Source organism: Falco peregrinus, chromosome 3, assembly GCF_023634155.1.
Source record: "Falco peregrinus isolate bFalPer1 chromosome 3, bFalPer1.pri, whole genome shotgun sequence".
Lineage (NCBI taxonomy): Eukaryota > Metazoa > Chordata > Aves > Falconiformes > Falconidae > Falco > Falco peregrinus.
Window position 1 is genome coordinate 42,238,653 of NC_073723.1, and position 27,797 is coordinate 42,266,449.

At 39.4% G+C, this 27,797-nt stretch overlaps 1 protein-coding gene across 8 annotated transcripts in view; it reads left to right on the forward strand.

Annotated features, from left to right (window-relative positions):
* NCOA2 (nuclear receptor coactivator 2) overlaps nucleotides 1–27,797 on the forward strand; it is a 190,024-nt gene that overhangs the window by 50,002 nt on the left and 112,225 nt on the right. For all 8 annotated transcript variants that reach the window (XM_055800871.1, XM_055800869.1, XM_055800868.1 and 5 more), the window contains one exon: nucleotides 18,581–18,825. The gene's annotated coding sequence lies outside the window, so the exon portion shown is untranslated. The remainder of the gene's footprint in view (nucleotides 1–18,580; nucleotides 18,826–27,797) is intronic.

The following is a 27,797-nucleotide window of genomic DNA, read 5'->3' on the forward strand; positions in this document are numbered from 1 at the left end:
TTTTTTTTTTTTTTTAAAAAAAAAATTTGTGTTGTGGTTGGAATCTTCCTGTTTCCATTCGGCTCACTTTCCATTCCAATAAAATGAAGATGGCGGTGAAGGAAGTGAACTTTCTTCCCCAAAAGTCAGCTAGATGGAAATCAGCCAAGGATCAAGTTAAGGCATCTCTTGGGAAATCACTGTGGACTTTTTAGAGTGTTGTTTCCAGTGTATGGACATCTGATCCAGGTTATAAATATATAGCAAAGAAGAAAAAAAAAAAGTATGTATGCAAACGCTGATTAGGTTTTTTTCCTGTGTTAGAAAAATGAACAATTTATATACACGAACAATCCAAAGATCAAAAAGCACTTGACAAGATCGTTTTGGGTTATTTTTCTTCTTTTAAAATTTATTTTCTGTTTTGAGTTTTTTTAGGTTACTGGCTGATACTCTTTTAGGTGGAGAAGTTATGGTAGTTAGGAAAAACACGGCCATTAGAGCTTTTGTCTCATTCTTTTCAGTTCCTTGGTAAAAGGAGACTTTTCAGGTTCACCTGTTGGTCTAAGGAAATTGTGCTAAGGAAGAGCAGTACTGCAAATCTGGTGAATATTTTTGCATGAAAAATTTGATGGAAAATATAGTAATGTTTGACCCAAAAATCTACTCTGAGGAACATTTGCTTCCATTAGGAAATCCTTGAAAAACAAAGAAAACAAAAACCCCGAAACACCACCACTAAAAAAACTCGAAACAACCCACTTCAAATACAAATTTATGATTGGAAAACTGAAACATACCTGAGTGTATTGAGGACATCTGACTTTGTCAGAAACTGTGCCATTAATTATCTGTGATTTTTCAGACAACCCTGAGGGAAATGATTTTAAGTGTTTATGACAGAGCGTAAGATGAAGATCTGCTAAGGTTACGCTACAGATGAGTGGTTGACCCTCCAAGAGATGAAGGAGAGAATAGAGGAGGGTATCATGGGAGATTTCAAGCTGAGGAGTTCATGCTAAGTCTCGCTCTGGTAGTACCGTAACACTGGGCATTCTAAATGTAGATATGGCAACTTCCTTATGCAAGGTGTTTCGCATCCTACTCTGAAAAAAAGTCTTTACATCGCATTGTGTAAAATAAAGAAAAGTTGAATGTGAAACTAAAAAAAATGCTACAAGTTTCAAGGCATGATCAAATCTGAACCAGTTGGAGGCGAGGGGGGGAGTACATGTCTAAAGCTAGCTGTGCATAAATTTGTCTATTTTACACTGCAGAAAGTGTCAAATACACAAATAGTGGTAAGCCACATGATTTGAAAAATAATTGCTTTAAAAAAAAAACCCAAGACAACAAACCAACACTCTGTAGATGAGCAATGATGGTTTAAAATCTTCAATATTATGAAGAGAATTAAAGGAGTTTGGGAATGGTGTGTAACAAATTGGGGGGGGGGGGGGGGGGGAGAAGATAACTTTAAATCAGAAGCTTGTGACTGTAGGAAGTAAGAAAGGAAAAAGCAAAACAACCTACAGAAAAAACTAACTTGGCAATTAACAATACAGAAAATGAAGAACGTATTTCTTTTGATTATTTGGTGTGTGTGGTTTGTTTGTTTTTTAAGTAATACTCACCATGTTTTGATATCATGAGCTGCTGCTGAAACCCTTGCCTTTCCTGTAGGACAGAGTAGTTAGAGTATGCCAGTTTCTGTCCGTAACTTCATGGGATTATCTGCAGACCTATCTGTACTGATAAGGTTGATTTTTCTTTTTTTATTACACACCCACCCACCCCTGAACTTGACACATGTGGGAAATCTAGATATACGTAGAAGAAGTTTAATGTCTTGGGCAGGCGAGCTGCTTGTTCTAGACTTAACAGCTTGACTCCAGCCTCAGATAAAATCTTGAAGAGGCTGACCAAGGACTTGATTAACCAGGAATTAAAACAGAGCAATATAATTAATGCTAGCCAGTATTGTTTGACAAGATCATCTCTGATTTTATCTGGAGGAACAATTGGTAGTTTTCATGTAATATGCTAATATACAATATATTTCATTAACAGACCTCAGATAAACTTTAAGTGACTTAAGTGCTGAGGTTGCTGTCCAGCTCCTTCCTCTTCCCAGCAGTAGCTGTGGAAGGACAGTACAGTGTTCCCTTATACATTCTTAAAAGTATTTTTTGTTTCGTTCTTTTAATCTGGAGCCATTGAAAAACAGAACAGAAACAGACCTTGGAACAAAGAGTAGAAATTGGGCCTTTCTTCTCTTTTAAAGAGCTCCCTAACTGTAGGCAAAAATAAATAAAATAAAATTGCATTTGCTATCACAGTTTGCCTGGGTTTCTTCCAGTCATTCTGCATAGTGAAATACATGCATAGAGAGTGCAAATGATGAGCATTTGGATGCTGCAGGGATTCAAGGTATAATTAGAACCATGACTGTCATTCATTCTGGGTAAATCTTTTGATGGCCCTGTGGACCATATAGTTTGAGTTGGCGTTGCATAGAATTTTAAGAAATTAGAACAAGGCAAACTCCATGTACCCGCTATTAATACTGGCTAATTAGTATGTTCCAAATAGGGAATCGCTGAGCAACTAGATTAACAGAAAACAGAGTAACTTATTTGGTCATATGCCCTTTGAAATTTGTGATACAAAATAGAACTCTGTATATCAAAATAGTCTTTAAATGATACAAAAGTGTTTGAAATAAGAAACAGTGAAGAGAACAAGCAAGTACTAGAGAGTTGGATGGATCACTTCACAAGTGGTAGCAAGCTAACAAAATGTGCATTTGAATAGTCAAATACGGAGTTCTGCATCCAGAAACAAAATAACAAAGGTGGCTGTTTTAAGGGTGATGGTGAGTAATGAGCTGAATCCAGGAGTCCCCAGATCGTGGTGGAAAGGACTAATACAAATGTAGTTGTGTGAACAGAAAGCACAGAGCGAAGATGTACTGCAGGAGTCAGGATGTTGTACAATTTGTGCATTAAGCTACAGTAATTATTAGTTTGCTGGCACCCACAAGTTGGGTTCATAAATTAGAACTGCTCCAAGTCAGACCTTTTGATTAAAGAATCAGAAAAGAGCTGAAAGAGCTGAGAACCTGTGGGTGCTTCCCTTTGAAAGGACAAGGCTGAAGTTGGAAGAGGTTACCTTCGCCTGCCCAGTGTTCCTACACAATGAATGGTTCTGCAATACCAGGCCCTTAAGTTAAGCAAATAAATCTATAAGCAGATCCAGGGGCAGGAAGGCTTGATACATTTAATTCAAAATTAAAGGTGCAAGTTTTTATAGGAAGGATAACAACAGCAGAACATTACATTGCCATGTACGGGAGTGGATTTCACAGAAATTTTTAATCAAGATCAGATGTCTTTCTATGAAGAAAAGCACTACTTCAAAGATAAATTAAAAAATTAATTTAGTTTTATTGCCTATAGTAAGATTGTTGGATTACAATACATCTTCTGGTTTTATTAGTCTGTGCTCTGTAATGTGATCAGGTGTTTTCTTACTACACACATTAATAGTGAGTCTCCTTCTAAAGGACCCCAAAAGGGAAGGTGGAAAACATCATCACATGAAAACCCCAGTTCCCCAGCATGATAAACATCTGGCTCTTCGTATGAGACTTGAATTAGTTTATTATTTTTAGTTCACAGACATCTTGAATCGGGGCTGTGTAATTTACACATTACATTTGTATTCAAACTTGTGCTAGTAGTCTATAAATGAACAGTTCAGCAGCAAATATACTGCAAAGGCAACTCTAGTTCTTTGGCATCATATTTTTAATGTATTTCATGTATAGTTGAGAAGTTTTTCATCAAATTCTCATTTTACAACATGGGTGTTTTATTCTTTAACAGTTCATTTACTTAAATTACAAAACATTGTCTTCCCTCTCCCCGCCCCCCCCCCCCCCCCCCAAGTCTGATTTCTTAGTATTTAAATAAAATCTTGGCTCTAGTCTTTTATATATTTAAATCATAGAAGCCTATTTATATGTAAGATATATAAACATGTTGAAACATATACTTACACATATATAAAACAATAAAGCTCAATGCATTAAAAATTGTAGTTTGCGAAGCTGACAACCCACGTAAAAGGGGAAAACAGTTGGGGAAGGTAATATTTTAAGCCACACTGTTAGTATAATATCTATAATTTATGCTGACAGACCTCAATATGAATATGAAATCTGATTTTCAGTTGCTTGCATCTTAACCAAGTTTTTGTGGTAGGCGCCTACCAAAAGCTGAATTAATAAATACTTGTTCTGTATTTTTCAGTGGAAAATTTCTAGCTGTTTTTGTGCATGAGACTGGTTAAAACTGTATTGTGTTCTTTCTTAACAATTTTATAGGTTGTATGCTTTGGAGTGAAGATTACTTTTTTTTTTTCATTTTCTAGGAAAAAAACCCATTTTGTAATGCTTTTTTTTTTCTGTCCCAATGAAAGAACAAGCAAATATGGCCAGGGTGTAAGCTTTAAGATATAATAAGGGCCTAAGTTTCCGTAACCACCTCCACTTACACATTGCCTGTTGCTCACGCTGGAAGCAGGCATAATGCTGATCCTAAATGCAGATGATGCTGTAAGTGAAGCAGGTCAACTTACTGATGAACTTCTTGGAAAGCTCTCTTATGAAGGGTAACACTCGACACTGAACACTTCTGAATACTGCAAGAAATGGTGCATGCTGTCATGAAATGGGTAATGAAATTAAGACAGAACATTGAATAGGGTGAATACTGTGGTGAAGTACAGTGGACAGCACAGTTAGAAAAGGGCACGTGCATGGTTAAATGCATTATAATTCATCCACATGAGGAGACTGATTTGTCAGGTCCTAACTCAAGAGCTTGATTTTCTATTCCTGTGCTCTATTTGTTTGGAGTTTTTTGGGGGTGTATTAACATAGAAGCAGGGCAAATGAGATGATAACCCTTATTGTCATGTTAACCTGTTTTTGACTGTGTTAAGGGGTTTCCAAGTGTTTTTTTTCTGCTTTTTGCTGTCATGTTTTTATAACTTAACTCTTTTGAATGTTGAGAAGTTTTATAGGGGTGGAAAGGAAGCAGTGCCTCTTCATGATAGAAACGTGATAGCAGAAAGAAGTGTCTCCAGGATCACTTACTTCCCCTCACTGTCTGGGGATGGTTTTAATGGCTTTAGTCTCCTGCAGATATTCAGTTGCACTCACGCCAAATTAACTATTATCTTGTAACTGGTTATAAATACTAAGGGATAAAACAACCCTGAAGAAAGTTAATTCAGGGTTGGAACTGCACATCTTCTCTTGTAAATATTGAGCGTTTCGTTTCATTCCTCTGTCAGTCACAGCTTGTTGCCTTCAGCCTTTTGTCAGCTCTTTGGGGTGAGGAAACCCAAAATCCATTGCCTGAGGTTAAGGGTTCACAAGCCCAAGGACCTATAGGGGTATTGCAAACACAAGTACAGAACTTGCTGTTACTCAAAAGTACATGTAATAGAGGGGTTTATTCTGTCTCTGTCAATGATTAGTGCACATGTGGTACATGTGTAAATGCTTGTGCTCTTTTTTGTGGGGTTTTTTGGTGGTTTTCTTTTTAATTTTTGATTATTATTATATTTAAGGCATGTACTTTGAGCGAAATCCTATAAACTCGGAAAGAAAATTTCTGCTTTGGAACTGAAATGAACATTTATCAATGGTCACTATAGTAAAGATTTGTACAGTGTCACAGAGTTTGTTTAAAAGTCAACGTACCTCTTCCTTCCCTCTCTAATAAACAACCAAAACCTTCATTAGCTGCAGTACTTGTACATAACCAGAAGTGTGTTATCAGATCATCTCAAATACATGGGGTGTGTGTAGTAGAAAGGAAACTAGTCTGGGACAGATAGTGCAGTTTTTTGGTGTGTTCTGCCATGTGAAGGGAAGCTCTGCAGTTGCAGAAATCCAGATGTGAATGTACTAAATGAAAATGTATTGAAGATCCAAACATTAAAATTACTAAACCTGTAAGTATTAACTAGTTTTGCTTGAGGTTGGGTCTTTCTGGTGTTTTTCTTCTGTTAGTGGGTTCAGGGGAAAGGGGAGTTGGTTTATTCTTTGGGTTTTTTGTTGGGTTTTTTTATTTTTGGGGGCGTTATCATTCGAAAGAAGACACTATCTCCATGTTTCCCATGCTGAGATGCTGGGTGAGTGTATTTCTCTTGAGACCAGAGCATCAGTTTCTTCTAATCATATGAAAGTGCGAAGTTAGAAAGCCAAGAGAAGATGAGGGAGTAAGCAATTATAGTAACGATGAAAGGTAGTATGCACACTGGAAGAAGTGCTGTTCTTTCAATAGCTAATGCTGTCACATACTGAGAGATCTTATAATATACTTTTAATATTTAAATTTTGCTGTTCTGTTGTCAAATTTTCCTGTTCCATTGTCAAAACACTCTATTAAAAAGACAATTTTGTTTAACACAAAAGAATTTTACTTAGAACTTCAGCAAATGGATAATTAACCAGCAGTATGGCAGAGCTATGCAAATTCTTGCATACATTATTGATAGTGACAGCAAAAAAAATCCCAAGTAAACAGAAAGGGACAGTTGATTTGAGATTGATATACAGATATATTTTCTGTATAAACAATAATATGGTTCTTATATACTGGAAGCACGTTTTCAAGCAGTTGTTTGCTTTGTAATTTTAGGTAGTGTTATGAAATTTGATTCTAAATATATTAACAGGTACTGGTGGAAAAATACAGTTGTTAGATTCCCAGCAGTCCAACAGTATCAGTATTCCCAAAATGTGCCATTACATATAAATGTTTTCTTTCTGGGTCACAGCCTTTTCTCTTGTTAATGCTTGATGCTTGTGACCATATGTTCTCTGAGCATCCAACTGCATCTTTTGAGATGATTTACACAGACCTAGATGTGTTTATGTCTGTTTTTTGAAGCAGAAGTAGATAAAGACTTACAAGTGCCTTTTTGGCATTGGTGCAGATGCTTCTTGCATGGAAAGTGGTATTGAGAAAACTCGGGGTCAAACCTCCTAACCTTACTTGTTGATACTGCTGCTGTTAACTGAACTCTGTACAGCCACATACTCCCGTTGCACACTTAGTACTGTTTCCTTCCCTACTTGAGCTTTCCCAGTGACTTTAGCACATCTCCGAATAAGGACTGAAACTCAAGTTGCTACTTCTGTAAGTGAGAGATTTTGAGCAAGATTTGCCTTCCCCCTTCCCGCCCCCCCCCCCCCCCCCCCCCCCAACTTGTTTGAAGGAATGGTTTTAGAAACTCCGTGCTGCTGCATCTCAGTCAGAATATAACCTTTTTTTGGTCCAAGTCCATTGCCAACTTTAAAATTAAAATGAAAGTGAACATTTCTGGTCAGTTTAAATATCTTGTGGGTTTTTTAAACGTTATATTTAAACATATATGTAATGACTGTTTAGTTTTGCCTCCCCTTTTTTTCCTATTCCAGGGAAGCTCATATGGTCAGGTATTTAAAAATAACCCTCTGAGAAAAACTCTTAGAGTCATATTTACCTGTGCAAAGCCCTAGCTGAGATTGGCCCAACGTTAAGGCATGGAAAGCGTTGTGTTGCTGCTTCCACCTCTCCAGGGCCAGCCCTCTTATGCCACGTTGGTGGTGCTCCAGTGTTGTGCCTGTCCATCAGCCAGCCTCTGGCTCATCGCCGCAGCAGTTTTCCTGTGACAAGCATGATCAGTTGACTTCCTTTGCTTGTTTGTAACACCGTAACCTTCAAATAACTTGTTTTCCCAGCTGGGCAATAGCTCTGCAGCAGCCTTCCCTATAGCTTCTCCTGTAGCCTTCCACCAGGTCCCTGTCTGCTCCTTGCCCCAAAAAATGAACAGAATCTTCTTAAGAGTTTCAACACATATGGACTCTATTTCTGACACATTTTGTGTTTAGAATGCTGAAGTTAATGCTTTAATGATACTAGTATAGTTTGTTTTCTTCAGGGCAGTGGCTGCTAAAGTTGCTGCTAATTGCTGTGGAGCTGGGGTGAGTGGTAGCCGTCGCAGGGAGCCATGTAGGACAGTGTTCAGAGGTACTCAAGCAGGATTTGTTCTTGGGTGTAGTTGTGTGGTAGGCTTGTATTTGCATACAGATTTCCTTTGTTTTTCCATGAATCTGTTCTGACTAATCCTTTGGCCTGTATTTCATTAAAAGTGTTGACTGCAGAATGATGGTTTTGGTAACAGATGAAACAAAACTTTTCCTTTTTTCCTTTGCATGTGCATGTACAAAATAAAAAGTACAGGATGACCTTTTTCATTTGATAATTGAGAATGTGCCTGACTTTGTTAGGAAAGCCATAGACTAAGAGTACGATTCACTGGTCTTTTTATAAATTAATGCCAGTATGGTCTATCAGTTCTTACTCCCACTTAACCCTCTTATTCTCTCCTCTTCCCATCCCCCACTGCTCCCTCCCTATTTTTAGAGGCAACACAAAGCTGTTTTGCTTCAAGCGAGGGACAAAAAGATTACAAGAGTTGTAATGTTTTGCAGCAGATTTCTATAAAGTAGATGAGCCATGTTTGTACCTTGTACTCCTAAAACGGTGCTAAACTGTTTCTATGTCGTATCCATGAATGTTGGGCTTGTTTACTTCTAAAGCTTTTACTTGTTATCCTCAAGCTATGGGCGAGTTATGGCTGAAGTTTGAATTGTGGCAAATCTGCATGTGAAGAGTATGGGTTCACGCCTTCTCCATATGAGAAATGGTGCTGTGTAATGTTCCCTACACGCTTGTGCAAATAAAACTGTGTTCAGAGCCTCTGCACTCCTGTAATCTGCAGACTGCATAGTGAGGAGGAGTATTAAAGGGGACCGTTTATGTGGTGGTGATAAAAATCACACATACTTCCAGGAGACCTAAAGACCCAGCAGATTTTATTGAACTTTGAAGAAAATCACATGCATGTTTATCTGTGTTGATAAATATATGTAACCTGCACAGAAGGGGGTTGTAAAGACTGCTAACATTCATGTTTGCGTCAGATGCAAGTTTGCAGCATTGCAAACTTAGTACTGAATGTGGACACTAGACTTTTAGCTTATGTGAAGCGTACCAAATGTTTCACAGGATTTACTTGTTTTAATAGTAAAATTAGGAAATAGTAAAATAGGAAATGTTTGTGAGTTTGCAGGTTTATTTTAAAGAATGCAATAGAATCCATTGCTAAAAAAAGGGACAATTCAAGCAAATGCTGTTAGTATAGACAGATACAGAGCAGTCAGCATAGCAAGAATAATTCAGTTGAATAAAATGACTGATTAGTTCTTTCAGTTTTAAAGCCTGAGATTAAAAAGTGTTGTGAGTGCTGTTATTCATAAACTTAGGCTATAGCAGAAACTCATATTTCCTATAGAAAATGTAAGAATGTGATGTTGGATGTGTTTACTAAAAACTGAATTTTAGTATTTTTCCCTGGATATAACACAGCGTGCACTTGATTCGATGTGAGAAGCACCTTTTTAACAAGGCAGCACTTTTTAATCAGTTCATCAAAGCCATCTAGAAACCTATCCTTATTGTAGTTAAAAGCAAGTCAGTCACTCCACCCTGGTAGTTTTCTTCCTTCCTGAAAGCCCCATCCTTCTGAAACATTCATTTTTCTATCTCAGGTTGCTATTAGCACCCTTTCAGTGTAAGGTCTTTCCCTGTCTGCCCCCATGACAAGTTTTAGCTACCTTGCAGTCACAAGTGAGGTGATGAAAACGGGCATTTTAAGTAGAATAGGTGCACACAGCCGGGCCTGGAGCAGAGTTATTAAAATTTAAATAGTTATCCAGCTTGCTTCTCCACCATTGTAGGAGATCTCGTTTTATATCTTTATGCAAAGCTCATCTAGGGAAAAAAAAGTAATAAATGAGATCTTAGATTTTAATAAGTATTTAATTTGGCATTGCCATTAGTTGGTGGGGCTTTTTTCTTTCTGTGTTGAACTGTCAGTTCAGGTTTTTGCTGCCTTTGATAAAGGGTTGCAGTAGCACTCATTGGGAGACACTGAAGTTTCATCTTTTGTGAAGTTGATACTGATAACAGGTTGTAAAGAATTATGGAATCTACACATGGCTGAGTGGATCTGGGCTTTTACAAAGCAGGTTTGACACCCAGCCAGTTTTGGTCTCTGTAGACCTAATAAATGAAAGAGATTTTTCCACTGCTCTGTCACAGAAAACAAAAACGCAGCTTACTGAATTGGCTGTTCACTGCCAGTTTAGGAAAAAAAATTGTCATTTTCTTGCCCTGTATAATAGAAGCAGCATTAATTAGTAGAAAGCACTAAAACAATCTCATATGCTTTTTGTCTGGTATTTGAAGCTTAAAAAAATTTCCCTTTTTATATATGATTGTCGTAAGAACTTTTTAGAATTTTAAGTGTTGTCAAACTTCAGCAATCAAATTGCATATTTTCAGACAGCTCTTAAGCAGACAGGAGTTGTTACAAGAGCCTCTTTCAGTGTTAAACTGTTGGTTTGCAAACTCCTTCTGACATCTCCTATGAAAGCAAAACAGTCCTTTTCTTCTTTTTAACTCAAAATAAACCTGTAATTGGTTTATAGGGCCTTGCACTCAAGTTGATGACATTTCTGTCCGTCTGGGATGCAGAAGGAAGAAACCGGGGAAAGAGGGAGCCCCTTGCATCTGGTTAGCAGGCCCAGCTCTGTAATTGTGTGGAGATCAAAGAACCATTTGATGGTGGCTGTTAACACCTTCCAGCATAATATCCCCAGCGCCCTCTCTGCCCATCCTCCTAGCGCAGCTCAAAAAGTTGGCACTCTGAAAGACCTACCTCCTGAACCAAAGGAAGATAAATGGGAATGAGAATTCGGGGTGTATGGGAAGTAGGGTAGAAGAGGAGGTAGAAGAACTGTGAGGTGGGAAGCCCTGGTGTTACCAAAAGATGACTTACGAAACCTTTTGCGGGCTATTGATAGGAATGGGAGGCTGACCATCCTGCTGACATGTGAGAGGAGAAAAGCAGAGTTAGGCATGCCAGCTGGCCAGTTATTAAAGAAAACCAAAAGGCAACTAAAGAAGATTGGTTTACATGCTCAGATGCCCTGCACGTGTGCAGTGGTACCAGCCACGCCAAGGGTGCAGAGCAGATGCAGTGCAAGAGCTGGGAGCTGCAGGGCCGTGGCCAGGCATGTGCACTGGCATTTCCATGCATCCCCTAGTGGATTGGTTACTGAGAAAACTGGAAAATGCAGTCCTCTCATTTGCAGTCATTAAGACAGCAGTAAAACTGGCCTGCCTGGTCAGAAACCAGTCAGGTAGCAATCACATGAAAGGCCCTTAGCTTCCCAAAGAGTTGCTGAAGGGAGGAGTAGTGCTCATATGACTCAGGGAGCGGATGAGGTGGGTCAATAGTCTCTGAAATGCAGCAGGATGGAAATGTGACATGGGGGTGTTCAGGGCACTCCAGAGAGGTGCAATGAGCATGACTGATAGCTGTAGCAAAGTGTGAAGCTCTTTACCTCTTTTATTTATAGTCAGAATTTCTTTGCGACTACCTTGCGTGAGAGCATTACTTTCTGTGAAAGCTGTGGACTGCAGTTGCTCTGAACTGTAGATACGACAGCTTTTCCATTTGCTTCCACTTGCGCTACAGGAACACTTGAAACAATGAAAATATTTTCTCTCTTGTGAGAGATGCAGCTTACTCCATTTGTATTCAGCAGGACCAAAAGCAGTTTCCTAATTTTTGGGGGTGTCTTCAGAAATATCCTGGAGCCAAAGAAGAAAATGAGTCATCAAATTTAGTCATAAAATTGGAGCTGTTTTGAGTTTTAGAAGAACTGAGTAGCATTCTTGGAGCAGTTTATTTTACTCAGTGTTAGAAATCATACAAATTATGTATGTTTTGTATATACATGTGTGTATGTGTATATATATGTGTAGTATGTACTATCTGATTTTGTAGTAAATTGAGTTATCTCATTTTAAACATGTATTTCAATGCTGTCCATTCTTTTTTGCTCAGAAATTCATGGGATATATGTATAATAATTCTTTGTTTCTGTGTTGTAACCGCCACTGGAGGTAAGTATTAAAACCATTTCACATTTGGGGAGATTATGTGATAAAGAAGCTGTTTCTTCATCCGGATTCCATAGTGAGTTGCTGGTGAATTGGTTTAAAGGAAAAACAAAAAAAAGGGATGCTTGGCAAGAAATTCAGAAATAACAGAAACCAGGCAGCTCAATTTAAACCAAAATACTGAAGTTACTGTTGTTGTGTTTTTCCTCTTTGCTGAAAGACTTACAAAAACTTCCATAACTGCTGCACTGTCCAGTTTGGAGTATATTAACTGTGCGGTGTTCATGGTGTCCAGCTGCACTGGCTGAAGATGAAAGAGGTACCACTGAGACCATAGATTAAGAATGGGGCTTGCTCTGTCCATCGACTGTACCGGGGGTTTTCATCAGTTCTTCCGCAAGGACTCAGGCTGGCAAGCTTTAGCACTAGGTGCTTCCCTAAGTTTTTGAGGGTGTTCCCCCCTGTTACTAAATTTTCCCATTGGCTACTGCTATAAACCTGTGAAAATTAGGCAACAGCACAGTTCTGTCAGACTAGCTATAGACCAGTGCTATGGCTGTTGACCAGTTTGGAAACTGCTGTTTGGGGTATTCGGAGATTCTTCACCCTCTGTAGGAGAGAGACAGGAGATGGCGATGGTTGTTGGGCGGTAGAGGTACGTGCCTCACAGGGGTTGTCTGGCTCAGGCAAATGTATTCACCTGACGGCAGATGTGCCTAATGGCTAGTCTTTGGGCTAGCAAGTGTTAATCTATCTGTGCCAAGTGGAGAAGCATCAACAGGTGAGTGAGAAGGTTTGATGTGGCGGGATAAATCAAGCTAATCTGGTAGGGGGGAAAAAATGGTCACTTTTGGAAATGAAAGTCCTTTTTCTTTTCCCTGTCTTCTGACTTCTCCCCCGTCTTGGCCAGGTTGCCATGTTGTCCCCTACTGTCTGGCTGGCTGTAAAAGTTTTCTCAGCCCTTGATGAACTGATTCAGTTTGCTAATCTACCAAACAACAACAACAAAAAATTGAATAGTTTTATGCTAAATTAGTGAGTTGAACAGGTTTACTAAAGGATAGCATGAATACAAGGAAAGGGACAGGAGCACAAGAAGTTCTTAACAGAACTGTTAGGTTCTTAGCTGTTAGGTTGGCTCAGCACCCTGGTGTAGCAACCCACTTTGAACATTTCTGGCCAGAATAAAGTGACGATGTTTGGGGTATTTCCATGAGAGGAAGGATTTGTGAGTTCAAGTAAGAGATCTCAAAAAGGAGATTATTGAGTTCTACGAATGTAGCCCAGGGGCTAGAGGAGAAATCAGCATATTAGATCAGAGCTGTCAAGCTTTGAGGCATCAAAACCACATTTGCTTACAGAGTATTGGTTGGAAAATATTCTCTGCTCCTTCTCATCATGGGTTTCAGGCTCACAACCTACAATTTCTAGAGCCAAGTACACTACTAGAATGGCAAAGTGGTGCTAAAAAGGACATTTTATTCAAAGAATCTCACAAATTAGGCACAAACAGTGTAATAGACTCTAATGACCATTGGTTTATGAAGAAAACAGGGCATGACATGCATTTTTGTATGTTTAGGAGAAATAAAATTTCTCAGTTCTCCTGTTTTTTATTCTCTGCTCTGTGGAAAACTTTCTTGTGCCTTTGGCAAATGTATGATTTTTATAACGTATTTTTGAATTTCTGGAAGTTACCTGGGTTGAAAACTAAAGCACAGTTTAAAAATAGTCATAAAACCCTGTAGCAAAAAGGTGGTTTTGCTCACAAAAATAAATGGTCACAATATATTCCTGTTCTAAGCCGTGATAAGGGGAACAAATTTAAAAGATTGGCTTTGGTACGGTGCTCCCAAATGTGTGCCAGGAGTCATCTTCACTCTGAGATATGTCTGTCCTAAGAGCCAGTTCAGTGGCCAGAGTCAAATGCAGTACAGGTGTATTTGCAGTTACTCTGAGGACTTTCTCTTAGCTTTCTATGCAAAATGTCCTTAATTACTCAGGTTTGGTTTTGTAACTCTCTGATTTAATAAACAGAAAAAAGTGAAATCACACATAAGTATGTAACTTCCAATTTTCATACACCTGAGACATTAGTTTGAAAATGTAACAGACTATACATAGATTTATATTAGTTGATACCATATGGATAACATACTACTATATACCCTTTACTATTTGCTGTGTAGCTATTTTTGGCACTGTCATTCATAGACTTAAGAAAAACACGTTCTCTTGAAGAGTACATGAAGTGAGGTGAGATTAAATACTGGTCTAAAATAAGCATTTATGAAATGACCAACTAAAACCTTCAGTCAGCCAGAACGGTACTTGTGGTGCTGGAAATTGCTCTGGATCCTAAGAAAGCCCATCGGGGTCATGGGCTGATGTCCATAAAGGTATGATACTTTGACTCACTTTGCATCTGGTGTTTCTCCAGGTGCTTGATAAAGCATGGGAGAGGCATTTGACCTTAAAAATACGGAACTGAAGCTAAATTCCCCAGAACTTGCGGTGGGGATGGGGTTAGCAGTAGAGGGTTGGTGTTGTGGGTGCTTCTTGTGTCAGACTTGGCTTCCAGGACACAGACTTCTTTTCATATGATAATAAGCCACAAAATTAAGGATGCTGTGCTACAGTAGTTGGAAGTTGTAGATGCTGTTACCAGTATTCGTAACACAGATTTATTTTATTTTATTTTTTTCTTAATAATATGTCCTAAGTCAGTAAAATCAATGGAATGCTTACAATAGCAACTTATAAGGTTGCTATTCCATTTTATTCTACTTTTCAGTGTGAGGACAAGCTGTGAGCAGCTGTGTGCAATGTATTGTGGAGCAGTAACCTTAATGTGGGAGTCTGTTTATTTGCATAAGAACCGTAATGTTTTATACTGAACTCATTGTGTCATGTCATTTGAACAGATTGAAATAAAAGAGTAGACAACACTATACATGTTGATCAATGCATGAAGTGGTTATTGTGTTGATGCTATTGTAGCATTAGTTAAACAGGATATTACAATTCTTTGAGATATTTCTTGAAATTAGAAAGGGAAGCATGATTTGGGAATTTTTGAAAGTTCTAGTATTGTAGGAAATTATGTTCCTTATGATGATGTAAAGAACGGCTTCCCTAAACAAATTTAGTAATAGAATTAATTTTATCATGTAGAGAAAGAATCCTTTGTCAAATGGTGCCAGGAAGTAAATCATAGCAAATATGTTATTTGCCTGGTAGTTTGGCTTTTGTGATAATTGTATTAGTAACAGCAAGCTGCTGAAGGTTTTCAAGGAATAGCTTGTACTTAAAAAATGCTTGAAAATACTTTAAAAAAAAAAAAAGAAAGAAAAAAAAAAAAGAAAAAGGCAATCTTAAAATGAATTAATGGTCTTGGAGCAATCTTTGCTGTTGGGTAAGATGTTTGATACACTTCAGCCAGCTGGCTTAAGTCTGTAAGAATACACTTGTCCTAAGGAAGGTTAGTCTTTTTATGATTAGTTCACTGCACTGAGCCTCACCTTTTTCTTGAAGTGTATCACTAAGTGTTTATATATTCACAGATCTTACATAAATACATGCAGTCCTAGAGCCTTTTCAAGCATTTATATTATCAGTGTTTTATGATTTGTTTTACATGAAAGCTTTCCTACTTGACGGTGTAGCGTTTTAGCCCATAAATACTGATTTTGATGACAAAATAATTAGTTTGTTAAACAGCGAGCATTTTTGGAGGTCTTCTGGAAATCAGATGAGTTTTTAGGAATGCTATATAATGGTCTGTAGGAACTAAATCTACTACAGTTGCTTACAGTTGAGAGACAGCTACCTAGTGCCTGATACTTCTAATCAGTTGGGCAGTGCTGTATGAATGGAAATACTTTCTTTTCCTTTTCTTCATTGAAAAAAGTCCTTTGCTGACAGCAAGTATGTTATACTCTGCCAAATGAAACAGTGCATGAAATTCTGCTCTCTTTTTTAAGGAAGAAGTTTCATGTAGTTTCCATGATTGCACGTTGAAACTTCAGTACTTCATTCAACCTAATTACATTTTTAACTGTAACTAGTGATCAGATAATTATTCTGGCCTTAAAAAAAATAAATAAGCTACCTCTTACAGATGCATGATAGCTAGTTTTATTACTTAAATTGAATTAAAGATACAATAAAATAATTTATTAGTGATTTTTGAAAATGGAAATGTGCTTTTAATGCTTCATTATGTTTTACACACTGATGTTAAAGCTTCTCATTTTCATAACAATAAACGTAGAGGTTCTAGGAGTGTGCGTGTGGGTCAAGTACTTTTTTTACCATAGCTAATCAGCACTTTTTGAAAATTAGGCACATCAGATGTCTCTAGACTAAATGCGATCTCACAGGAATAGTTAGCTATTCCTTACAATTCAATTATTTTGTATTGAAAAATAAATGTCATAGTGTATTTAATCCATACCATAATTTGCATGCATCTGTGAGCATGTGATGCTTTTTTTCCTTCTTTTCTCGGTCTGCCCTTCTGGACCATGTTTGTACAGAAGTATTTACAAAAGCCATTGAGAAATCATTGTCTTGTTTGCTATTACGAGCTCAGTAAAAAAATTTGTAAATTGGATTTTGCTATAAAAAAACGTGTAGTCTGTTTTGAGATGTTTTCCTCTTTCTGTATATTACCTGACAGTGTGCTGCATTTGTTTCTTATGCTGAGATAAAATAACTGCTAAGCTGAGAAAAGCAAAGAAAGAGTTTCCCAGAGTTTCATACAAGAAGGTTGTTTCCCCTCCAGGCAGGGGCAGATGATCACAAGCAATAGTATTGTACGAAGTTACCCTTCCTATTTTGAAACTGATGCACAACTGCTCCTAATTTTGTACAAATGTGAAGTAAAATGGATTTGCTTAAATTATCTCTGTTAGCTGTGCATGACCTTCACCAGGAATGAAGCTAACCCATTTTACTTAAGGTTTTTGTGGCCTAGAAATATTTCGTGAGCAGCTGTAGCTTTTCAGGCAAGCGCTGGTACCTCTAGGATGAAAAGGGTGGCATTCGAAGAAATGCTAGCTGGACCGTGTGCTGTCATCTGATGATGCTGTTTGAACATTGCTTGTAGGCATACAACAGAAATGGTGGTGGAGACAAAGGCGGTTTGCACGGTGCGCGCTCCAGCACTGTCTACCCACAGCCACTACTCCTCGGTTTGACCACTGGTCTCAGGTGTTCATACTTGCACAGTTCTCGTTTCAGTGAGCTGGATGACTAAGGCTATTAAGGGCTGCAAGGGAAGTGCCAGGGATTGCAGTAAGGAAGGCTTTGCCTGATGCTTCGCAGTGTGGGATGCTGGCTGGAGTTTTTTATAGCTTTGCAAAACATTAGCTTTTGGGGCTGGGCAGTTGCCTCTAGCTTGTTTTTTTTTTTTGCTGCCAAAATTATTCAGCTATCTGTAAGAATGTGTGGAAAAAGTTATTTCTCATTGTAGATTAAAAAAAACCAAAACACCACAAAACCACCTTTTTTTTGGAAATGTTCCATGTCCCTCCCTTTGAAGCAGAGACAAGGAGTTAGGTGGCAGTGTGGGAAGCACTGGTGATAGGCACTGGGGAAGAAGAGCGGCTTCTGAGTCACGGCTTTGCCTTTGTCTGCACTGCGCCAATCTCTGTTTTAGCAAAACTTCTAAAGGAATCGCAGTTCTTGCTTGCCATCTTGAGCATGTAAGAGCTGTATGGCCTGAAAGGGGAGGGGGAGTCAGAGCTGGAGGATAAAACCGATGCCCTGTGCCCCAGCACCTGAGAGTCAGCAGCAGAGCTGTGGGACCCTGTCCTGGCCCCACGATACCATAGGCTCTGGGCAGGGGAGGCAGACCTGGGGCGGCAGTGAGAGTTAATGTGAGGGTCATTGGGGGAGGAAGGAGGGGGAGTCGGGGGGAGAGTGTGGCACTGCCAGCCAAGCCTGGAAGTGAGTGAGCCAGGAGAGATGAAAAGCCCTGGGGAGTGTGGGTGAGGAGAGACTTGGCAAGGGCGCTGAAGGTAAGAACGAAGGACCATGGCTTGAATCAACAGGGGACAGAGGACATGGCTTGAGGAAAACAGGCAGAGGAGTTTGTTCTGGAAGATCCTTTTCTCTAGTGATCTTTAAATGTAAATAAACACTGCCTGATTTCACTAAGAAGCTCCTTGAGAATATGGTTTTAACCATCACCTATGGCTAGTCCCCATGCAGAGAATTGTTTGGTGCTTGCAACCAATTTAATGCTTTGCCGCTGGAGCTGTGCAGTAGTATATCTAAAGATTTCAACCCTACTGCTGTTTTTTGTTGGTGTTACTGTACAAGATCTAATGTCTCAATTTCTTTTTTCTAGAAGCAGCAAGTGCAAACTTTTTTGCAGTGTGGCAGTGTCCGTGTCAAGGAATGTCAAAACTGAGCTTGTTTTTGCAAAGCTTTTTTGTTTGGCTCCTCATGAGGAAGCCTTACAATTAAACCATGTGCTGACGTGCTGGTTTTTTCCACAGGACCCCTGCTTCGTTCTGTGCACAGGATGGACTTGCCCCGGGAATGAATCTGGTTGATGCAGTGGAGAAGGCTGTTCTCTGTAGTGCCCCTGCCTCACTTTCAGCTGAAGTCGGGACGTGTGTGGTGGGCGAGGCAGGGGATCGCCGGAGGCAGAAGCCGTTCTGGTGCTCTGCGCAGCTGCATGCTGCCCCAGCGAACGGGACTCTCTTCCTGGCTGTGCTGCAGACTTCCTAGGTGATGCTAGGTAAGTTGCTCAGTCCTGGCTTTTCTCAAGTCTTTGCTAACTGTATGCGTCTTACTTTCTTGCGGGTGACTTGATATCTTTGGATCTGATTTGGAAAAGTGCTGAGTACTGATAACCGCAGTGAGGCAGTGGGGGTTGAGGTTTGAAAGTGCTATATAAAGCACAATGTAATGCTAAGTGCTGTGAAGAAATTAGGTCTGAGTTATGCCAAACTGGAGACAAAGGTGTCTTCAGAATTGGAAAATAATTTTGACCTTAAAGCTGTCACTGCTTTAGTTAAGAAGTTAGAAATAACACAGTTATTCTAAGTTGGGAGCAACGGAGTACCAGTAGGGCTAACCATTATGTTGAAGCACTCAGCTGCACCATTGAATTCACAAAGAAATTACTTGTTCCATCTACCAAAAAAGATTTGAGTAGCATGCAGTAAATAAGGTATCAGACCATATGCCAAGAGTAAAGCAGATTGCTGTTTTGATTAGTGGCATTTCTGTACGCTGCATGAAGCAGAGGTGCTGTGGAAATGGTGTGACATAACTGCGGTGTATACTATGCCACAGAAGCAAACAAAAGCAAAGTTTAGGTTTCACTGAAACTTACTTCTGACATTTCTTCCTGTGAGTGCTTGCCTCTGGAGATTGGTTTTAGTGTATCACGTAATAAGATTTCAGGTGCAAGAAGCACAGCATTTTTTGATGTGTCAACTCAGATAATATATGTGCTTAAAACAAAAATGACGCGTAAATTCATCACTCGTTGCAGGCATATGCCTCTTGTGCCTGGTTATTGTGTCAAATACAAAGTAGACAGTGTTTGTAATGCCCACTATCAGAATGGCTCAAGGTCAGAATTTCATCTGCCTTTCTTCAGGCTCAGGATTGTATTTTCTCAGTGGGATGTCCATAGCTAGCTACAATGCTGTTGTGATCAGTAGATAACAGAGATTTTTTTGGCCAAGGCATGGTTAAGCTAAATATTGTTTTAACTTAGCTAACCCGAATGCAAAATATCTAACTTTGTATCAGATTTTATGAATTGAACCAAGAGCGTGTCTTTGATGCCTAGAAACATAGTGAGTGTGTTTGCCAGATAAGCTGTTGCTCTCTATTGCAGGAGAGAGAGACAGTAAAAGCTGTGAAGCTTTGATAATGGCTAAATATTAAATTAAATACACAGAGTAAGAATGCATGTTTCCCTTCCAGCCTGCTCATGGGGGATCTGCTACATATGGCTCTGTGAAAGGCTGCAGTAATGCTTTAGGCGCCGAGCAATGTTTTTAAGTGCAGCTTTCTAAGAAAACCTGAGGTATTTTTGTTTGACTGCTGCTGTGCAGTGCAAATCATTCTTTAAATCTTTAAACATAAACAAAGAAGAGAGGGGGGGTGCTGAGGGAAACAATCTGTATTTTATGAGCAGAAGTTAAAAATGAAATTATTTGCTTTACCTAGAGCGTTGAAAATTATGTTGCAATTAGACTGATGCAATAGTACACATTACGAAAGGATCGCACAATTCGCAGAGCCCGCTGGAGAAAAGCACGGGACTGGAACAGCAGGGGTGTTGTGGGCCTGCGGGGCAGCATGCTGGCAGAGCTACACGGGGAAGATTATCGGCTAATGTGGAGAGAGAAACGCCAAGAAAAATAAAAACTCTGCCGTTCCTGCGTATCCCATAAAACAGGGGGTGGAGGGGAGGAGGAGGGCGACTTGTTTTATCAATGTGCCTACTTTATTTTGGTGGCACATCTAATCCAGTACGGAAAATGTTTTCTGTTATGTGAAAGAAAGAAAGAATGGAAATGGAAGCTAATTTTGAGCTAATATAGTTTGAAAGCTGCTAATAATAGTGGCATTTTATTCAGAGCGCTCTATTTCTACAATATAAAAGTAAAATTCCTTTGGGTTAACAGAAACATCTGTTGAACAAATTGGTTCAGTTTCATGAGTCTGTTACTAATTCTGAAAAGTAGATGGTGTTTTATAAAGCCAGCGGAGTTGGGGGGTTAGTGCCCATATTCTTTAATTTTTTTAATGTTATAAAAGTAGGTCATTTTGAAGTGAATACAGTAATAATGTGGTTAATATTTCTAGTATTTCAAGCTTTACCTTTGCTTTGATGAGTGTTCCTCACTGGTTTTAATCAGCATTATTAATATACTTTAAAATCATGGGCTTCCAGCTTTTTATCAAGTTCTTAGTAATGAAGTAATTGAGTAATTTTTAAAAAAAGGCCTTTTTTGGTGTATTTCTGCTTATATTTCCTTGTATCTGCAGTTCTTTTCTACTCAGTTTTACTTACGAAGTTTGAACATTAACAGAATTTTATTTGCTCCTACTGCTATTTTCTTATTTGGACTAATTCTTTGTCTGTAGCTTCACAGTTGTGGGAAGAATATTGTAGGTGACAAATCGGTTTGTGTCTTCACATGGTCAAAGCTAAGAATTTCGTAAGAGTCAATAAGCTGATGTCATATGAATTAATAAAAGAAGACAGTTAAAGGGAGAAATTAAAACATTCTGAGATTCTGTTCTCATGCATCAGGAATGCTCTAATTTAATCTTATACTTAAAGCAGTTCAGCTTTCTCAGGTACATACATCTATCAATATCATCACTGAAACTAAATCACAAGTAAGTGTAATGTTAGTATGCATGCAGATCAAATTAAGTTCTGCGTGCTTTCTGTTAAATAGATAAAATCAATCCAGGTTGTTCTTTTGTACTACATGTAAGTAGTTGTAATACTTTGACACATTTAAAGAGAAAAACTGAACTTTGAATTGAGACAGTGAATATATGTATTTTCTTTGTAGTGCATATATTATGTGGAAAATACAAGACTGGCATTAAGCATGTACATTCAATGTGATTGTAAGCTATGGCATTTTCAGCTTTGTGGTCAGTGTCTGTTCAGAGTAGCTCCGTGTATGAAGGATGTGAACGAGCATTGACAATACTTTCTAATGTTACTTTAACAGATAATTTCCTTTACTTTTTATTATGGCTAATTTTGAAGCTGTAATATGTATTACTTATGTGATAATTCATAAAAGTTGTCTTCTTTAAAGTAGAAGATAATGCAAGTATAAATAAGAAGGACGGCAGTGTGAGGATATCATTGCTTTTGAGGGTTTGCTGGGCTGAGGAGGAATGGAGACGTGCAGCTGCGTTTTGTGAAGGTGCATGTGAGTATTGGCAGCCCAAGGGGCTGCCCTGCTGCTGCTAAGATGTTGCAAACTCCCCTGTGTGAGTTTTGTCCTTGGTGCAGCTCGCTGAAGTTTCAGATGACGTGCATGAAATGAAGTGAGGGGGAAGCTTTGTGGCTGAAGTCCTGTGCCAAGTCTTTTTGAAGTCATATGCAGCAGCTGTGCTGTAGCTAAAGAAAGGCTTTCTTTGCCTCCACCGTAACATCTGCATGATCTTTAACAGCAGAATTGTTCCACTATGATGTATCGTTTAGCTAATCCGGGTTGCCTTCATTAAGTCTTTCTTTCTTTTCTTTATTAGAAACGCTCATGTTACTTTTCGGAGTAAGTCTGCAAAGATATGGACTTGAGTGCTTCTATGTAGAAGCATTAGGCTTCAGTTAAAAAAAAAAAAAGAAGTCATAAGAGGAGTTGAGACTTTGAGCCTGTAATTCAGTGAAGCTCTGAAGGTAATTGGGCAGCTTCAGACTGCACCCCATGAACTGGATTTTTCTGTGTCCTGCCTTGTTTGGAGGGTAGGAGCTGAACATGGGGCCAGTTTCTGTGGAGAGGTGACAAATGCAGCATCGTTGCCGGTAACCTTGGTCCAACGGGTTCCAGAAGCGTGGCTCGCACCCTCCCTGCTGAGACATTACCCAGTATCCCTCGGTGCCAGCGCTGCTGCCGCTGCAACGCTGGGGTGGGTTGGTCAAGGGAGCCAAACCAGTGGTCATCTAACCACATTTTTGGTTGGGTTACTTGGCTGGCTCTTTAACTCTTTGAACTTGCAAACTGCAGCACTGGACAAATGTCTGTGCTGAAGATGATGTGGAAGAGGGATGGCAGGACCAGCCTCTGCTCTGCCACTTCGAAGTTGTGCCTTGACTTGAGGCAAGAAGGTGGCAGCCGAGGGAAGTGTTCTTAGGAACTGCATGTTGGACCATATACCGTGCTTACTTTGAGAGTTACGTGAAGGGAAATCAATAGATCAGGTGTAATTGAATTTGAAATTTTAGCTTTAGTGTTTCTTTCGGTTGGAGGTTTTTGTATAAGGGCTTTTAAACAGAATCTGTATTTAATCTTCTTCCAGTTTGAGACTAAGAGGTCTCTTAATTGTTCACTCTCTGTTAGCACTGCAAAGCTGGCACGTTCTCATGGTGAAAGGGTGGGATCTAATTGTCAGAAGTAAGAGGTTGTGGTCTTGGGGAGCAAAACAAAGGCAGAAATGCTGACACTTCTTCTGTGTTAAGGATTTTGGTGATCTTGAGTGTAAATACCTTGCATTTATAGGGCATACATGACTCTCAGGCATCGTGTCACGAGCTGGATCTGGAGGAATACATCGTAAATTAAATGTGGGTGGGGGTTTTTTGTAAGTAAGAATTATCACATTCTATTATCGGGGATTACTGGATAGGCATTTGCTTTTCAGTTGAACAATATGATCAGTCTTCCTGCGGTAATTTCTTAGGAGAATGACTGTCAACAGAAAAGCAGAGTGCTGATTTATGTAACTGTGCTCATTGCAGAAGTTTGGTTTGTGCGATCCAATTAACATAAATAAGCAAAGTAAGAGAAAAGGTGCAGGAAACGTACTGCTGCTTATTAGGTTTGTTAAATGGTATTTTCAAAATTATCTTCTAGTCAAGTAATGATTTTCTTCGATTTATGCCAGGAGGGCTGTGTTACTCCCCATACTCAGTGTCTATAAAACTGAACATGTATTTGCCGCAATGAAGAATTAATACCATACTGTGCAAAATAACAAAGCTGCTATTACAAATTACTTGAAATACTGCATATTGAATGGAAAAAGGCAGATCTGCCGGCGTGTGTGATTCAGAGCGCAGCCTGCCTGCTTGGGGGAATGCGATGCGCCTGCCTCCCTGTCCGAGAGTGACCGTGACCACGTCAGCAGGGACTGAGCACGCCTCGGGTGACAGCTGGGCGTTTCAGTCTCACACATGGAAAACATATGTGTTTCCTAACACCTAAGGTTAGGTCCTAGAAATAGAGATGCTTGGCAGCAGTAGCCCAATACATGCATTTTATCTACACATTCAAAAATAGTTGGTAAAATAAGAACTTAAGACTAATCTTCAAAACTGAGCACGTGACGCGTTCTGGTTCCAGCAATGTTACCGTGAGGTAAGGGCGAGCAGCTGAGGACTTGTTTCAAAAACAGGAAGTGCCCACATTTATATAAAATTGCATAGTTTCAGCTGTCATAAATGTGGTTTCAATGCAGTTGCAGGAGTAAAGCCCAAAGTAGTTATAACCAGCTTACTTCCTCTTCCAGTCAAAGTGCAAATAGCCATATAATTAACAATCTGTGGCTCGTTTTCTCTAGCTGGGTTAAGTATTCTGTTTCGCCTGTTCAGTCACTGTATAAACAGAGGGAACTTCACTTGCTTAAGAACATTTTAAAACACAAATTTTCTTGGTCATAACCAGATCTGCAGATTCACAAAACAGTATCTTCGATTGCCCCTCGAGCTTGGCAGCAGAAATGAGACCTGTGAGTGTGGCTGGCATGGTGCCAGGCTCCTTGGAGAAGAGCGATCCTTGCCAAGTTGGCTTCTTGCCACGGTAAACTGCATGGGGCAGCAAAACCTGCTGCAGAGCTGGTAGACAGTTTTTCTCTTTAGGGACTTCCTTTCTTACATTCCGTTACAAATTGGCTTTATTCGAAGTCTTTTATCATTAATTTTTTGAGGACTGATTGCTCAGCTTTTTTGGACAGCTTTTTTTCTGAGTTAATTCACCCCTCCTGCCTCTGACCATGCTTGTGCACTTAGGATGGCAGAAACCCATGAGTACACAAGGATAAGGAAGAGTTCCTCTTCCGCACATGTACACTCTTGGGTTGGTGCAAACGTATTTTAGGCTGCTTGGGGCCTTTGAGGAGAGCCCAAACTTTTCATCCAGACAAGGTCTGTCATCACTTCTCTGTCTCTGCTGATATCAGGCTCTTAAGCAGTAAATATCTGCTCTACTCTGCTTGTTTGGGAAGAGCTGTAAGGAGGCTTTCCAGGGAAAGGGAGTTCTCCCAGGAGAGTGTCTCCAGGGAAGGTCTGCTCAGTTACTGAAGCTGCAGCACTTGCTGCATACTGTAATTGACAGTAGACCTTTTCTTCTTGTGACGGATTCTTGGAGAGAGGCTTTTCTTCATGTGAGAGGTAGGCACTGCATTTTGCAAAGCCCTGTGAGAAACCTTTGGGCAGAGCTCAACAAACATCACTGTGTCGTAAACACAGTATGAGACAGTTCCCTTCCCCTTCCTAGCTTTCCTCTTCAACGATCAGATAAATAGTGGAGAATAGTTATTCAAGACCTTATGAAATGTCATACACTCATAGTGACCATCTTTTGACTTTATGCAAGAAAGTTAATAGTCCTTAAAAGGACTGTTTCATCCTGTGCTACTCAAGGTTTTTTCCCTTCTTCAGGAAAAGCTGGATAACCCATTTTGTTGTCACTGGAACAACCAGAAAAGCTATGTCAATGACCAGAACCTTGACTCATCTTTCTTAATGGAGTTTTAAAAGCAAAAGCAGTCTTAAGAGCCTCTGTGTAAAAACTAAGGTACATCCGACAGTGATTGTGAAGGGAACAGAAACCAGGACAGAGTTCTGCTTCCAGCTCCCTAGTGTTTTTAGCTGTAATTTATCAGAGGAGAGAAGGGAAGACCAATGAAGGTGAGAAGTCCTGTTTGCATCCTGTGAAAAGTCAAGGTTGCTAGGTATATTGAGGTGTTCCTTCCATTCTAAATGAAATATGGAAGGCTTTCAGGACATGGCAAGGTTTATAACATTTTTAATTCTGTAAAGGATTCCTTCCTATTTGTGCCTTCCAGTGTTTTAAGAGAACATACAGCTGCCATTCTGAAGGGGATGGTTGCACAGCTGCTGCTGCTTACTCTGTGTTGCTTTTGCTTACTCTGTGTCTCTGTGTGTAAGTAATAATTTATTATAACATCAATATAACATTACCTTCAGTCTTTCAGAAGAGCCTTATCTTAGGTGCTTGCCAGAGTTACTCATGTGTTTCTTTGCTTAGCGTGACATGGCCGTATTTTCCTTCGTGGCTTAGTTCCTAGCCGAAGCACAGGCGATGAAATGTGCTCACATTGCACTGTGTTTTATCACTGAGTTAAGGGATTGGATGGGGTTGTGTTGTAAAAGAGGACAGTAGGGCCAGTCAGTTTGATGCAATGAATAGATTGCTCTTATTCGTAGAGGAGTATGGTCCAAACAGTGGTCTGTGGGCCAAGACCAGCCTACAGGAAATTTCCATCTGCTCTGCTTTTCACCGAAGGAGATGGAGAACAGCTTTGCAGCAGCAAATGTTGGCCAGCAACTGGACTGTATTGGAGGCTTGCCACAATCCAGTTTAGAAGGCTGCCTCCAGGGGAGTGGAAGAAAGCGGAGTGGAAGGGGCGAGGGAGAAGAGCCTCCCTTCTCTTGCGGTCCTTTCCTATTTCTGTGATGACGTCTTGACAGTATTTCTAGGTTAGCTACTTGTGGCATGTGCAGGCTGGTCAGGTTGGTGACTACCCGGAGGACTAGGAAGTGGAATCTGTAAGAATTAGTTGGTGGGAGGTTCTGCATCCAACCACCAAACTATAATTGCAAACCCCTTGTAGTAAGTGACCTCTTTTAATAGAAAACCACATCCTTTAAAACAGTTCATTAAATATGCCCTTGTCAATTACAAGCTACCATGCCATATAAAAAGCACCTTATTTGCATATGAAGTAATTCAAATTCAAACTTCTAATTGCCATTTGAGAAGTCAAATACTGATTTTTATGGGGATTTTGATACAGTTTTTTATTGCCTTTCAGGAGAATTTCAAAATGAATTTGAGACTGTAACTATTGAACCTGAAAAGAGCATGGGAAGCTGGAAAGGTCTATGTATACATATAAACCAAAATTTTTTTAAGAAAAAATTGTATGTGTATTTTTCATTGGCATGCAGTGATAGTCTCTAAAGTCTTTATAATCCTGAGATAATACACATACCCATTACATGAGAGCACTGAATACCTTTTTGATCTGTGCGGGTCATCCCAAACAAAAGCCTCTAACAGTCATCTCCACACTTGGTTTTGTATTTTTATCATCGTAAGGTTAAATACTAAATAAATATTTAGATTTTTATATGATATATAATTCTTAACTTTTGTATTTTTTTTTTCAGATTCCCTTTTAAAAGAATTTTCACATAGGAAACCATTAAACTCTTGTAATAATGAAGATGGTTCAGGTGAAAGTGAATTAACAGAAAAATCATGTACAAGGAGGGCGCTAGCTTTAAGACCTTGACTTATTATGTTTCTCTTTCAGCTGATGGTAGAAAAGCTTTTAAGTTACTTTTGTGTATGTGTATTTATACAAATAATCTGGGTTGCTTAAGTCAAATACAGTCAAATAGAGAAATATATGCACTGTTGTAAAGAGTTATTGCAATTAGCCTGGCCTCTAGCATGTGTAACAGAATTGTTCTTCTTAAATAAAACTGAATGAAAGCAATTATCCAGTGTCATGTCAGTTGCTCTATGGACCTATGTGAAATCCGGGTACTTAAAAATTCCCCTAAGCCTCATCAGACTCCTGTAAGGTTTCTGGCTCTGGCATGAAAGGTATGTTTGCTGGGGACAGATTATTTCTCCTTATCTGGAATGGGGCTTGCATGAGCCAGCGAACCAAAATGCTAAGATCAGTGTTGAACTCTCCAAACTGCTCCAGTAATATATAGACTAGTATAAATTCATGCTCGGTTGC